Source organism: Schistocerca nitens, chromosome 5, assembly GCF_023898315.1.
Source record: "Schistocerca nitens isolate TAMUIC-IGC-003100 chromosome 5, iqSchNite1.1, whole genome shotgun sequence".
Lineage (NCBI taxonomy): Eukaryota > Metazoa > Arthropoda > Insecta > Orthoptera > Acrididae > Schistocerca > Schistocerca nitens.
In genome coordinates this window covers 790,411,922-790,424,748 of record NC_064618.1, presented here as the reverse complement: position 1 = coordinate 790,424,748, position 12,827 = coordinate 790,411,922, and positions in this window count along the sequence as shown.

Here is a 12,827-nt window from a genome sequence, read left to right as displayed (position 1 = left end):
CCAATTCACGAGTATACCGTGAATATACTAATGAGGAGGTATTGAATAGAATTGGGGAGAAGAGGAGTTTGTGGCACAACTTGACAAGAAGAAGGGACCGTTTGGTAGGACATGTTCTGAGGCATCAAGGGATCACAAATTTAGCATTGGAGGGCAGCGTGGAGGGTAAAAATCGTAGAGGGAGACCAAGAGATGAATACAATAAGCAGATTCAGAAGGATGTAGGTTGCAGTAAGTACTGGGAGATGAAGAAGCTTGCACAGGATAGAGTAGCATGGAGAGCTGCATCAAACCAGTCTCAGGACTGAAGACAACAACAACAACAACCGTGAATATCAGGAATCCGGTAAAACGTCAAATCTACGACACTGCTGCGGCCGGAAAATTATCCTGCAAGAAAGGAACCAACGACCACTTGTAACTTGCCCTTTTTATATTGATTGATTGTTAATGAATGAAGCTCGGGCTCCGGCTAGCTCGTGGTAGAAGGTTTGCGAGGGAAGACACAAAAAAGAACTGTCTTGCTGCACTGTATTTACGCCGAGTGGGTGTCAGTTGTACCGGCTTACTCAGATGAATATTTGCTCCCCGAAGTGTAAGAGCCTAGCTACACGTAAATGCATACAAAGTGAGATTATTGCCCTAATCATGATTACAGTCTATATACATCCAGAGTTTATCTATGAAAGTTTATAATTCGCGTGAGCTACATAGTCTGAATCAGTACAATAACTTTCTAGAGCGCCAACGAATATCTGTGAATACTGCGCTCTGTTGATAATCTATGTTGTCACACAGATAGATGTTTCATGAGCACGTAATATTAAGTGGATTGAAAAAATGTCAAACACTATATATTTACTTTATGTTGGTTTATTCTAGTCTATGCACATCCTATCATTTTCTTCAAGAAGTAACTTTTCTTTCAAATGGGTGGAATTAGTTACGTAAATTCAGCCAAAGAGTTTACAGCAAGATCCAGATTACGTTATTTACTTTAGCGAAGTTTAGGTATATTCCTCACAGTTTACACTGTTCATCATTTCCTATCAGTTGAACTATTAATTGTCTATCGCATTGGGTCTAAGTTCAGTCTTTCGTTGATAATGATCAAATTAAGACAATATATTCAGTTATTTTCCTAGCTTGAACTACTTCAAAGATATTTTCAATTTGCTGCTTTACCTCTTTCAGTTTTGAATCATTTCTAGCTGATCGCAAATATTCAAAATGTAACAAACCATCTCGTATAGCCTACCAATATTACGTACGAGCGCACAAGTTCAGTCACGACACGACAAGGCAAGCGCCAGAAGCACATTAACAATGTACAACTTCTGTACTCATAAGGTGTATTCTTTGAGGTCACTTGTTATACTCCGTGACCTACAAGTCTACTACTTTGCGATTTACTATTATTATAGCTTGAAACTAATGGTTCTAATTCTTTTTTATTCTTTTTTCAAAACATTAAGTTACTTTGCTACCAAGATTCCGTTCTATTTCTTTTTATACTACTTCCATTTCAGTCTTCTTGCTACTAGTCATGCACTGTTAGTACAGAGGGACTCTGTTTCTTTTTATGAAATTTGGATCTTGGGCTTGGGGCTTGTATTTGGGTATGAGAACTAGATTCATATTTTTCATTTTTGCGTCCAAAGGGTAGCGGCGTTCCACACTGAACAGAATCGTTCAACGAGACGGAAGTGCAACCCTTCCGCAAATTGCTGCAGATTTCAATGCTGCGCCATCAACAGCGTGCGAACCATTCAACGAAACATCATCGATATGGGCTTTCGGAGCTCGTATACCCTTGATGACTGCACGACACAAAGTTTTACGCCTCACCTGGTCCCGTCAACGCCGACATTGGACTGTTGATGACCGGAAACAAGTTGCCTGGTCTCGCTTCAAATTGAATCGAGCGGATGTACGGGTATGGAACACATGGACCCTGCATGTTAGTAGTGGACTGTTCTAGCTTGCGGAAGCTCTGTAATGGTGTGAGGCGTGTTCAGTTCGAGTGATATGGACCCATGATACATCTAGATACTACTCTGACGTAACCATCCTGTCTGATCACCTGCACCTGTGCACACCGACGGACTTCGGCAGTTCCAGCAGGACAATTCGACACCCCACACGTCCAGAATTGCTACAGAGTGGCTGCAGGAACACTCTTGTGAGTTTAAACACTTCCGCTGGCCACCAAACTCCCCACACATGAACATTATTGAGCATATCTGGGATGCCTTGCTACGTGCTGTTCAGAAGATATCTCAGCCCCCTCGTAATCTTACAGATTTATGGACATCCCTATAGGATTCATGGTGTCAGTACCCTCAAGCACTACGCCAGACATTAGTCGAGTCCATGCCACGTCGTGTTGCGGCACTTGTGCGTGCTCGCGGGAGCCATACACGATATTAGTTGTGTGTGCCAGTTTCTTTGGCGTGTACCAGTTCCTTTGGCTCTTCAGTGTACATCAAACCAATTTTCGGACTGGAGTCCACACCAACAATAGCTTCTGACAACTCTTCTGGGTATTAGAGACCTCGGATGATTGCCGCGTTGCTGGGATGTTTTTATTGTAACAGGTGTCACATTGCAACCGACGTGTTACAGAATGAACTCTAGCACTGGTGAACGCGGCGTTACGACAGCATATCGCCCCTCGCCCTGAGAGCGGCGATCCCATCAGGCGGCTGAAACGTACGGGGGCCGCCGCCCGCCCTTGTTAGCGCTGACGGCCGGGCGTGGTCGCAGGTTCGCTTCCCGCCCTTTGACCGCAGAAGCCGCGCGTTTATTGGTCACCAGGTTGGCCCACCTCTCGGCCCTTGACCAGCAGTCGCGATTCAGCGTCGCCGTGGTCCACACGCCGAGCCCTGCTTTCGCTCTCTAGCTGACGAGGTGAGTGCGTCCGCGACAAACTCATCCTCGAGGTCCGGCTGCCTAGCAAATTCTCCCATGCCTGGCAGTGACTGTATCGGAGATGGCGCAATAAAACTTTCACTCTGCACTCAATTATTCGGGTGCCTCTTCATTATGTTGTCCTCCAATAACACATTAAATGTTTGACAGTTACGGATTAAAACTTGGCTCCGCAAGATCTATAGCCACATCTATACTCTCCAAACGGCCACGAGGTACATGGCAGAGGGTACGTTCCGTTGTACCAGTTATTAGGGTTTCTTACGGTTTCATTCACATACGAAAGCGAGAAGTATGTTTCAGTGCCTCTGTGCATAAAATAATTGTACTTATCCTCACTCAATCCTATGTGAGCGATACTTCGGGGATTGTAGTATATCCTGAGAGTCATCATTTAAAGGCGGTTCTTGAAACTTTGTTAATAACAGACTTTCTCGAGATAGTTTAGTGTGTATGTCTTTAAGAGTCTGCCAGTTTAGTTCCTTCAGTATCTTTGTGACTCTCTTCCACGGATTAAACAAACCTGTTATCATTCATGCTGCCCTTCTCTGTATACTCAAGATTCCCTGTTAGTCCTATTTGGTATGGGTCCCATACACTTGAGCAGTATTCTAGAATGGCTCGCATGAGTGATTTGTAAGCAGCCTCCTTTATAGACTGATTGCGCTTCCCCAGTATTCTACCTTTAAACCAAAGGTTACCACCTCCTTTACATTCGACTGACAAGGGGAGGTCGCCAATTGTGAAATTCAGATTCGATTCATATTGCGCATAATAAAAGCTCATAGCCAGAGGTGTAATGTGGCAAAGCACCAAGATGCACTTCTCAGCCGTTGTTGAGAAAATCGACAGTGAAAAGAAACCGTTGCGGTGAAATACTCTCTACGATTAATAGTTTTCTACAGCGTCGTGGCGCAGCGGTAAGCGCTCGTGTTCGTAATCCGAAAGTCGCCGTATCGAATCTCGCGCCATGCAATTTTTTTTTATTATTAGTTTTTTGTAATTCAAATATATATATATTTTTTAACAAGGTGTACCAAAGCTCTCCCGTCCGCAAAGATTTTCGACGATGTTATAAGTTGCGCTAGGGACCGCATCTACCTTCTTTCGAAGTTAGCAGGCAACTACGCTGCTATGCGGCGGCTCGTTTCGGCCCATTCAACATCTGTCCTTCAAGTGTAACAAGCGAGTAACGGAGTTTATATTTCATACCTGCCACAGCGAATTTGTGTTCGTGGGGTCTCTATTCTAATTCGAACGTTTGACTTACGCTATACGTATTTGTTTCGGAATATCGTTTCTACGTCTTCCGTTAACTATACGTGGTTAACATTATGAAGACAAGTAATATCATTTGTGAAATATAACTTTGTTTGCGGAAAACATAATGATGTTCGAAGTCGCCAGTTTTTCCACGACAAACGACTTTCAACAACTTATTATATGCATAATTGTTGCAACTGATTGCCGGGATATATATATATATATATATATATATATATATATATATATATATATATATATATATATATATATATTTGAATTACAAAAAACAAATACTAAAAAAAAAAAGTTGCGTGGTGCGAAATTCGATCCGGCGACCTTCGGATTACAAACCCGAGCGCTTACCGCTGCGCCACGACGCTGTGGAAAATTATTAATCGTAGAGAGTATTTCACCGTAACGGTTTCTTTTAACTGTCGATTTTCTCGACAACGGCTGAGAAGCGCATCTTGGTGCTTTGCCACATTACACCTCTGGCCATGAGCTTTTATTATGCGCAGTATGAATCGAATTTCACAATTTGCGGCCTCCCCTTGTGAGCCTACATGATCTTTCCATTTCATATCCCTGCAAAGTGTTACACCCAGGTATCTGTATGAGATGGCCGAATCCGATAATGACTCACCAATAATATAGTCATAGGGTGGTATGGTTTTTTCGTTTTTTGAAGTGCACATTTTTACATTCCTGAACATTTAAGCAAGTTAGCAAACTTTGCACCACTTTGAAATCTCATCAAGACCTGACTGAATATTTCATGCAGGTTGTTCCAGATAGTATGAGTACTTCATTATGGATAACTGCATCATCTACAAAAAACCTCATGTTACTGTTAATATTGTCTGCAATGTCATTAATATACAACTTGAACAGCGCGGGTCCCAACTCACTTTCTTAGAGTACACCCAAAGTTACTTCTACATCCGATGATGACTCTCCATCCTAGATAATATGCTGTGCCCTCCCTACCAAATGTCCTCAATCGAGTCACAAATTGCGCTTGATACCCAATATGATCGAACTTTTGACAATAAGCATAGATGTGATACTGAGTCCAATGCTTTTCGGAAATTAGGAAATATTCATCTACTTAATTGCCTTGATCCAAAGCCACCACTACGTCGAGTGAGAAAAGTGTAAGCTAGGTTTCACGTGATCAAGGTTTTCGGAATCCACGCTGTTTGACACTGAGAAGGTCACTGGGTCAAGATACCTCATTACGTTTGAGCTCAGAATATGTTTTAATATTCTACCACAAATCGATGTCAAAGATATCGACGGTAGTTTTGTGGATCGCTTCTACTACCCTTCTTGTAGACAAGTGTGACCTGAGCTTTTTTCCAAGAATGATTTTCCAAGAGTGATTAAATAGGTATTACGAAAGCAAGTAGCTTCTAATCGCGTCGAGCTTTCGACTAAGAGCCAATAGTACAGGACAAGACCTGGTATCAGGGCACGCAAAGGAACATCAGAAACGACCAATAACTCTACTTACTAGCATTTACTCTACTTACTAGCACTCTCTCCTGATCAGTCACCAATAGTTAATGAAGGAACGGATGAAAAAGTGAATGCAAATACTTGTTAGTAAAACGTATTATGCTTTGAATAGTAATAACAAATATTGATCTCATTGTAAATAATCTATATCATTATATACAATAAATATAACTGTAAAACGTATAAAAAGCAGATGTAAGAAGTCATTATGTGATCGTTTACTTTTTGGCTGTATGTGTGTTTAGCACAAACATAAATGTCACTGAATGTGCGAACACGTGAAAAAGTCACTTATACCTGTCCATACGAAAAAATAGGTTCTTGGAAAGGCAACCCTGCCCTTTGAACCGTTTGATGTTATGCTTCATTAAAGGTAATAGCGGAGGCTACTTTTATTGGGAACTGTTGTCTTATCATTTGTAGAGGCCTGGTTACATCGGAAGGTGTGAGGTTAATGTGGGATATGAGTACAGTTTTATCAGAGTCAGTGAATTTAGCAGTGATGATGTTCTCGACTAAGTCAGTTACCACTAATCTTACACCATTAATTAATGTCGGATTAACGTTAAGATTTGAAATTAACGTAATAATGCATTTTTCTATAAAAACAATTGATAAGTTGGTAAATCGTGTGGGTTGTAAGAGTTCAGGAATCCTCGGGTTGCGATTCAAGTTGGACAGAACAGGAACTGAGGTAAACTTATGTCTCTCCAGGTAACAAATTGCAAATTACATACTCATTGATCGATGCACAGTCATCCTTTTTGGGAGACAGACTCGCGGTTAATGGAGTTGCGAAATATTTGTTTACTGATTTCGTGAAATGGATTATTATGGTAATAAAACTATCGCAATTGCAATAACAATGTTTAGGAATTCTGATCGCTTCACTGAAGCAAGTATTTCAACGAAAACAATAATTTTAAATTATTTGTGCATTTTTCGTCTTTTATGGTGAACAAAATCCCAAAAATGTCTCAATCATTAATTTAATATGGGAGATATAACTTACGGACAAAAAAATAACGCTGAGAAATAATGTATACGAGTCTACATAGAGGATGTGTCATAATTAACAGTGGAAAATTACCCAGATGCAAGTATTACAATAGTAGAAGTAGGTGTGTGGTAACGAGTCACAAAAACTTCAGTACGAAATATTGTCCTAGTTGCTTCAGATGTCCTTGAAATGTAAACGTTCCGATTAATCCCTAGGCTCAAATTTCATACATGGTTTAACTTAACAAGAAGTACAGTACGACTTCAGCGCGCAACATATTGCAATTTACGCCACATTCGTACCTGTCAGACAAGGCGTTCCTCGTGTTGTCGTCACATTTGGATGCAGTACTCCACCTGCCCTTGCAGTGAGTTACGAACTCCTTAAAACATTCGCGGATAATCTCGTAAAACTCGACAAGACTATATAATTCACAACTCCGGTTCTTCAACAGTATCAGTGGTTTACCCATACACTTCACTACTGAGATGATTCAGAGGATTGACGACACGTGACATTGGTGTCCAAGGTAAAAGCTCCTCTTGACCTATACAATTAGGACTATATTGATGCATTAGATGTGATCTTGTATCACAAGTAAAATGTTCCGGTATCCCATCATGCGCATAGCACATTCCTCAGCGTTATACAAGCGGCATAGTGAAATATGGGGCCAGATAGGATTCTTGGATTTTTACAATTCGAACACATTTCTAGTAACGCGTATAATATTACATTCTACAGTCAAGTGGGTCTCGCTACACAATTGTAACGATGTCGCAAAGGACTTTGTTGTGCCCCGTATTTACTGAAACAGTTTTGGTTCTATAACCTAAATTTTCATCCTAGCCAATATTTGCTGTTAATTATTATGTATTCTTACATGTTCGTCTGCAAATAGTGTAGAACGGAGTTTGAGCTGCCGACCAACACGCTTAGATGAACTGTAAGTTACAGGGTCCGGCATAAAAAACTCCCCGATTACAAAGTAACGTGCAGCGGACAGTAGAAGGAGCAGAGTGGTGGAGGGCGCGTCGTTAAGTAGCTGCCTACGTGCCGTTTTCAGTGTACGCCATGGCGTGGTCTGGTGAACATCGTGCCTTCGTAGTGGAAGATTTTATTCAAAATGGCGAATCGCCTATTAATACTCAACGTGCTTTTCGCGTTCGCTTTGCGCTCGGACGACGGGACCCTGTTCCCGATAAGAAAACAATTTATTCTTGGGTTGCTAACTTTCGTGAGACAGGTTCCGCATTAAAAAGGAAGCCACCTGGACGACCACGGACTGCAACAGGCCCCGGAAATGTTGATGCAGTTAGAGCTTCAGTTCAACAATCTCCTCGACGATCCGCTAAAAAGCATGCGGCAGCATTACGGATATCTGATCGAAGTGTGAGAAGAATCTTGCATCGAGATCTTAAAATGCATCCTTACGAAATTGTAACTACGCAGGAACTGAGTGAACGAGACTGTGGTGTCCGTGTAAGTTTGTGCCAAGACCTTCTTCGGAACATTCGTCCCAACGATATTGTGATTTTTTCTGATGAAGCACACTTTCACCTTGCCGGAACAGTGAACAGCCAAAATTGCAGGTACTGGTGTGAACACAATCCCCAAGAACTTCGTCAACGACCACTTCATAGCCCTAAAGTAACAGTATGGTGTGCTGTTTACAATTCCGGAGTGATCGGTCCTTACTTTTTCGAAGAAAATGACAGGAATTTAACCGTCAACAGTGAACGCTATTGTGCCATGCTCCGCGACTTTCTCCAACCGCAACTAAGGGAGCTTTTTGGTGAAATAGAGAACGTGTGGTTCCAGCAAGATGGTGCTACAGCCCACACAGCGCGGCAGTCACTGGCATTGGTGAAGGAAATGTTTCCTGGACATGTGATCTCGTTGCGTGGAGACATTGGCTGGCCCCCACGATCGCCGGACTTAACGCCCTGTGATTTCTTTCTTTGGGGCTATTTAAAAGCAAAAGTTTATGAACAACGTCCACAATCTTTACGAGCCCTGAAAGAAGCAATTACACAAGAGGTTGAAGCTATTCCACCTGAAATGACTCAAAGAGTAATGAATAACTTCAGGGAAAGACTCAATCAGTGTGTCGACAGTGCAGGAAGCCATTTAACGGATGTTTTATTTAAAAAGTAAGACCATAAGAGTATTTTCTAAAATGGCATAATATGTACTTTTATTTAGTATAAATAAAATTGTTCTACCTTATTTGGTTTTGTTTTTATTAGCTTTCCTTAAAGGGGAGGTTTTTCTGCCGGACCTTGTACATACAGATACCGTTTTTTGGTAAGGAATGTATTCCTTTTATGTCCTCGTTTATGAGTTTCATGCGACAACGAGACACATTTGTCGTGGTACACAACATGGCCTAATCTACCATAGTTGATGTTCAGCTTTTTAAGTGTTCAACATACTTTACCAGTTGTTTACACGTGGGGATCTGAATTCACCTTGGAACACGAACTGTATGAACTTACCATCATGTTTAAATGCTACAGTGACACAGAGCGGATTGCAGTAAATGCTCGCTATAGGAAACGTAGTAGTTTTTTTAACAGGCGACTTTTACGGCACAGCACTTTTGCTATACATATTTTTATATCTTTGAAGAATTAGGGTATCCTTTGTCCTCAGTCCGTTGGCCGTGTAAGACGTAAATTGAGGACACTGATTTTGTAAAATGCGATGATAGGCTTAGATACGCATCTTCAATGATTTTTAGGGGATGCATATGTTACGGTAAGTACTGTGGTCTCAAGTCACACAGTGATTTTAGAGACTGTTGCAGGAAAACAACCTACAAGATCACAACTTTCAGAAGGTGCAAGGCACTAGGTCCGCACGGTTTCACAACTTCTAAGGAATAAGAGAAGTTGTTTCTTCATCAAAATGCTAATCCCTTCCTCCCCCCCCCCCTTCCTTTACACACACACACACACACACACACACATACGCTCGTGCATCTTTGTTATTCAGAGGTGTACTCTGCATGTGATCTATGAGAACCAAACATGCAGTTGCTGTGAGACCAGGCGAACAAGGATTTTCTGTGTTCATCGGTTGGTAATCATCTTCAAGGACATGTACTTCTGCCAACACACACATACCTAGAGAAGCTTACTACCAGTTCCTCGATAGACTTGCCACTCTTATAACAACGATATTGCTCACTGTACGGAACAACCGCAGGTTCCCGCATGATAGAGCCTCAGTTCATTTCAGCGTTGACTTTTTGTATGACTTTTTCTATACACGCGCGAATTCAGATACGCAGAGCAGAATAATTGTCGCCATCACACAGTGCACTCAACAGTTACGTAACAACGGGGCTGTGTTAAGTTTGTCGGTAAGCGCTCTGCTTATTCTGAGTGTCATTAATCGGATGAACAGACAGATAACGGTTGAAAGTGCTGTGGATTTTGTACAAGCGTGTTACACGTATCTTAAAATGCTGCATTCAGTATGGATGAACTTGGCTTAAAGTCTTGAAGGGGTAAATGCGAAGGCATTTCACTTGTTTGCGACATTTGTCACTGTTTAGATTTAGCTTTTTTTGTTGCAGAGAAAGAAGAGATAGCTCTGCTATTCTTAAGTTTTTTACTGCGCTTGAGCGTATTGTGAAGTCGCTCTTTTAGTAAATTAAGATACTGTGGCATTGCTTAGTAACTTGAGGAGAGACCCGGGCCCCTATCTCGCCCATGTTAATTCACCAATGTTAATGACCCGTTATCTCAGAGACTGTTGTAGATACGGATTTGAAATTTCTGCATTATATTAACTACCGTCTCTTTATTCTACTGATCTACAATGGAAGGTTTTGCATCAAAACAAAAGGTTTTACAAATTTGTTACTCAATGCCTGTATTTCTGCAAAAATTTTGTTAACATAAATATACATAAAAATAGCTGAGCTGAACGCATGTTCTTGGCTGTAGATCCATGGCTTACTGGATAGTTGTGCAGGACACTGTAAAAGTTTCAGTGCAATAGGATGAATAGTTTCTGAGAAAACGGGGAATTTGTAGTGAAAAATGTATAAACTGTGACAAGGACGTTTAAAGTTTTCATATGAAATTCCTTACCTCTATTGTTACATTATGTTATTAAAAACACCCTGCTAGATATTCTAGGTCATCTTCACCACCAGCTCTATCAAGTAACAGCTGCCCTTTCCTTTTCCTTGCCCCTTTGGTCACTTTTTGCTGAAACCTCAGCTTTTTTCACTCTTCTGATGTCCACTTTGTGAAGACCTTCCACTGTATGCTTCCCCAAAATCACTCTCAGCTTCTCAAGTACTCTCAGTCTGTCACTACATCCATTATTATATGTGATTACAGTGTCATACGTTCCTAACTGCAGGGTCTTCATCCCAACAAATACACTTTTTGGTATGCGAGTCCAGAGAAGATCATTGAAAGATTCGTTGACGTTTTGTGTTTTCCCATGCAAACACTTTTCAACAGATGTGGATGGGCCAGATCTCTAAATATAGGCTTCAGAGCCTCAATTGCTGCTTGAGACACACTGTTTTTATGCTTCAAATCTGCCAGAGATCCTTCAGCTTCAGATTTTCTATATTTGCACCACGTTTCAGGAGGAGGAGGACACAAACAATGTTCGGGGTTGTTATCAGTTGAAATTTTATGGTAGTAGATAGGCCACACAGCTCTCACCATCTCGTGCAAATCATTGGTGTTGTCCCTGATAGCTTTGCCATAATAATCTTGAAACTGATCTGTCACCTTAACAGTCAGTCTGCCAGGACCTTTTATTGTTTCACCATCTAATAGCTTTGCGTTGCCAAGTTTTATTTTCAACTGACTGAGACGTGCACCCATTCTCTTTTTCACATGGCCTGCACACTCCAGTTTAGTTATGGGCACACTGTAAGGTTTGCTGTCCACTACTGCTTTGAAAGACTTGCTGTCTCCATCTCCCAAGAACTGAATGTACCTAACTCCCCTTTCTTCCTCAGATCGCTGAAAAATATTTACTGCAGCAGCCACTTCCATCCCTCCACTTGTTCCCTCATAATTTTCTCCACAGTTTGGCTTATGGGCTTCTACTCTCTCTCTATCCACGCCAGCACATGTGCATCCTTGACAATATTTTGTCAAAATCTCAAGATCCAGGACTTTTCCTGTGTCAACACTTGTTGCCGTTGGAACTCCATTCTTAGATTTGTGTCCTCGTCTCTGCCAGGAACCCTCAAAGGCGATACTGATATCAGTGCAACCATCATTTGCTTCCACTGCTTCTTTTGTTGCAGATATCATGGAATCTGTAACCACTTCCTTTACACAGTCATCCATGACATTTGTGTAGTGTTCATACTCTATAAGAGGACCTGGCAAATTCATGATATTGCACAACGTTTTCACAGCTGCCTGACCCTTCCCAATGCACCTCAGTCCATATACTAATCTTACGTTATTAGTATACTTATTGCACTTCCTTGATGTGCAAAACGATTTAGAAAATTCGCAGTTCTACATCTACATCTACATTTATACTCCGCAAGCCACCCAACGGTGTTTCGCGGGGGGCACTTTACGTGCCACTGTCATTACTTCCCTTTTCTGTTCCAGTCGCGTATGGTTCGCGGGAAGAACGACTGTCTGAAAGCCTCCGTGCGCGCTCGAATCTCTGTAATTTTGCATTCGTGATCTCCTCGAGAGGTATAAGAAGGGGGAAGCAATATATTCGATACCTCATCCAGAAACGCACCCTCTCGAAACCTGGCGAGCAAGCTACACCGCGATGCAGAGCGCCTCTCTTGCAGAGTCTGCCACTTGAGTTTGCTAAACATCTCCGTAACGCTATCACGGTTACCAAATAACCCTGTGACGAAACGCGCCGCTCTTCTTTGGATCTTCTCTATCTCCTCCGTCAACCCGATCGGGTACGGATCCCACACTGATGAGCAATACTCAAGTATAGGTCGAACGAGTGTTTTGTAAGCCACCTCCTTTGTTGATGGACTACATTTTCTAAGGACTCTCCCAATGAATCTCAACCTGGTACCCGCCTTACCAACAATTAATTTTATATGATCATTCCACTTCAAATCGTTCCACAAGTTCTGTCAGGA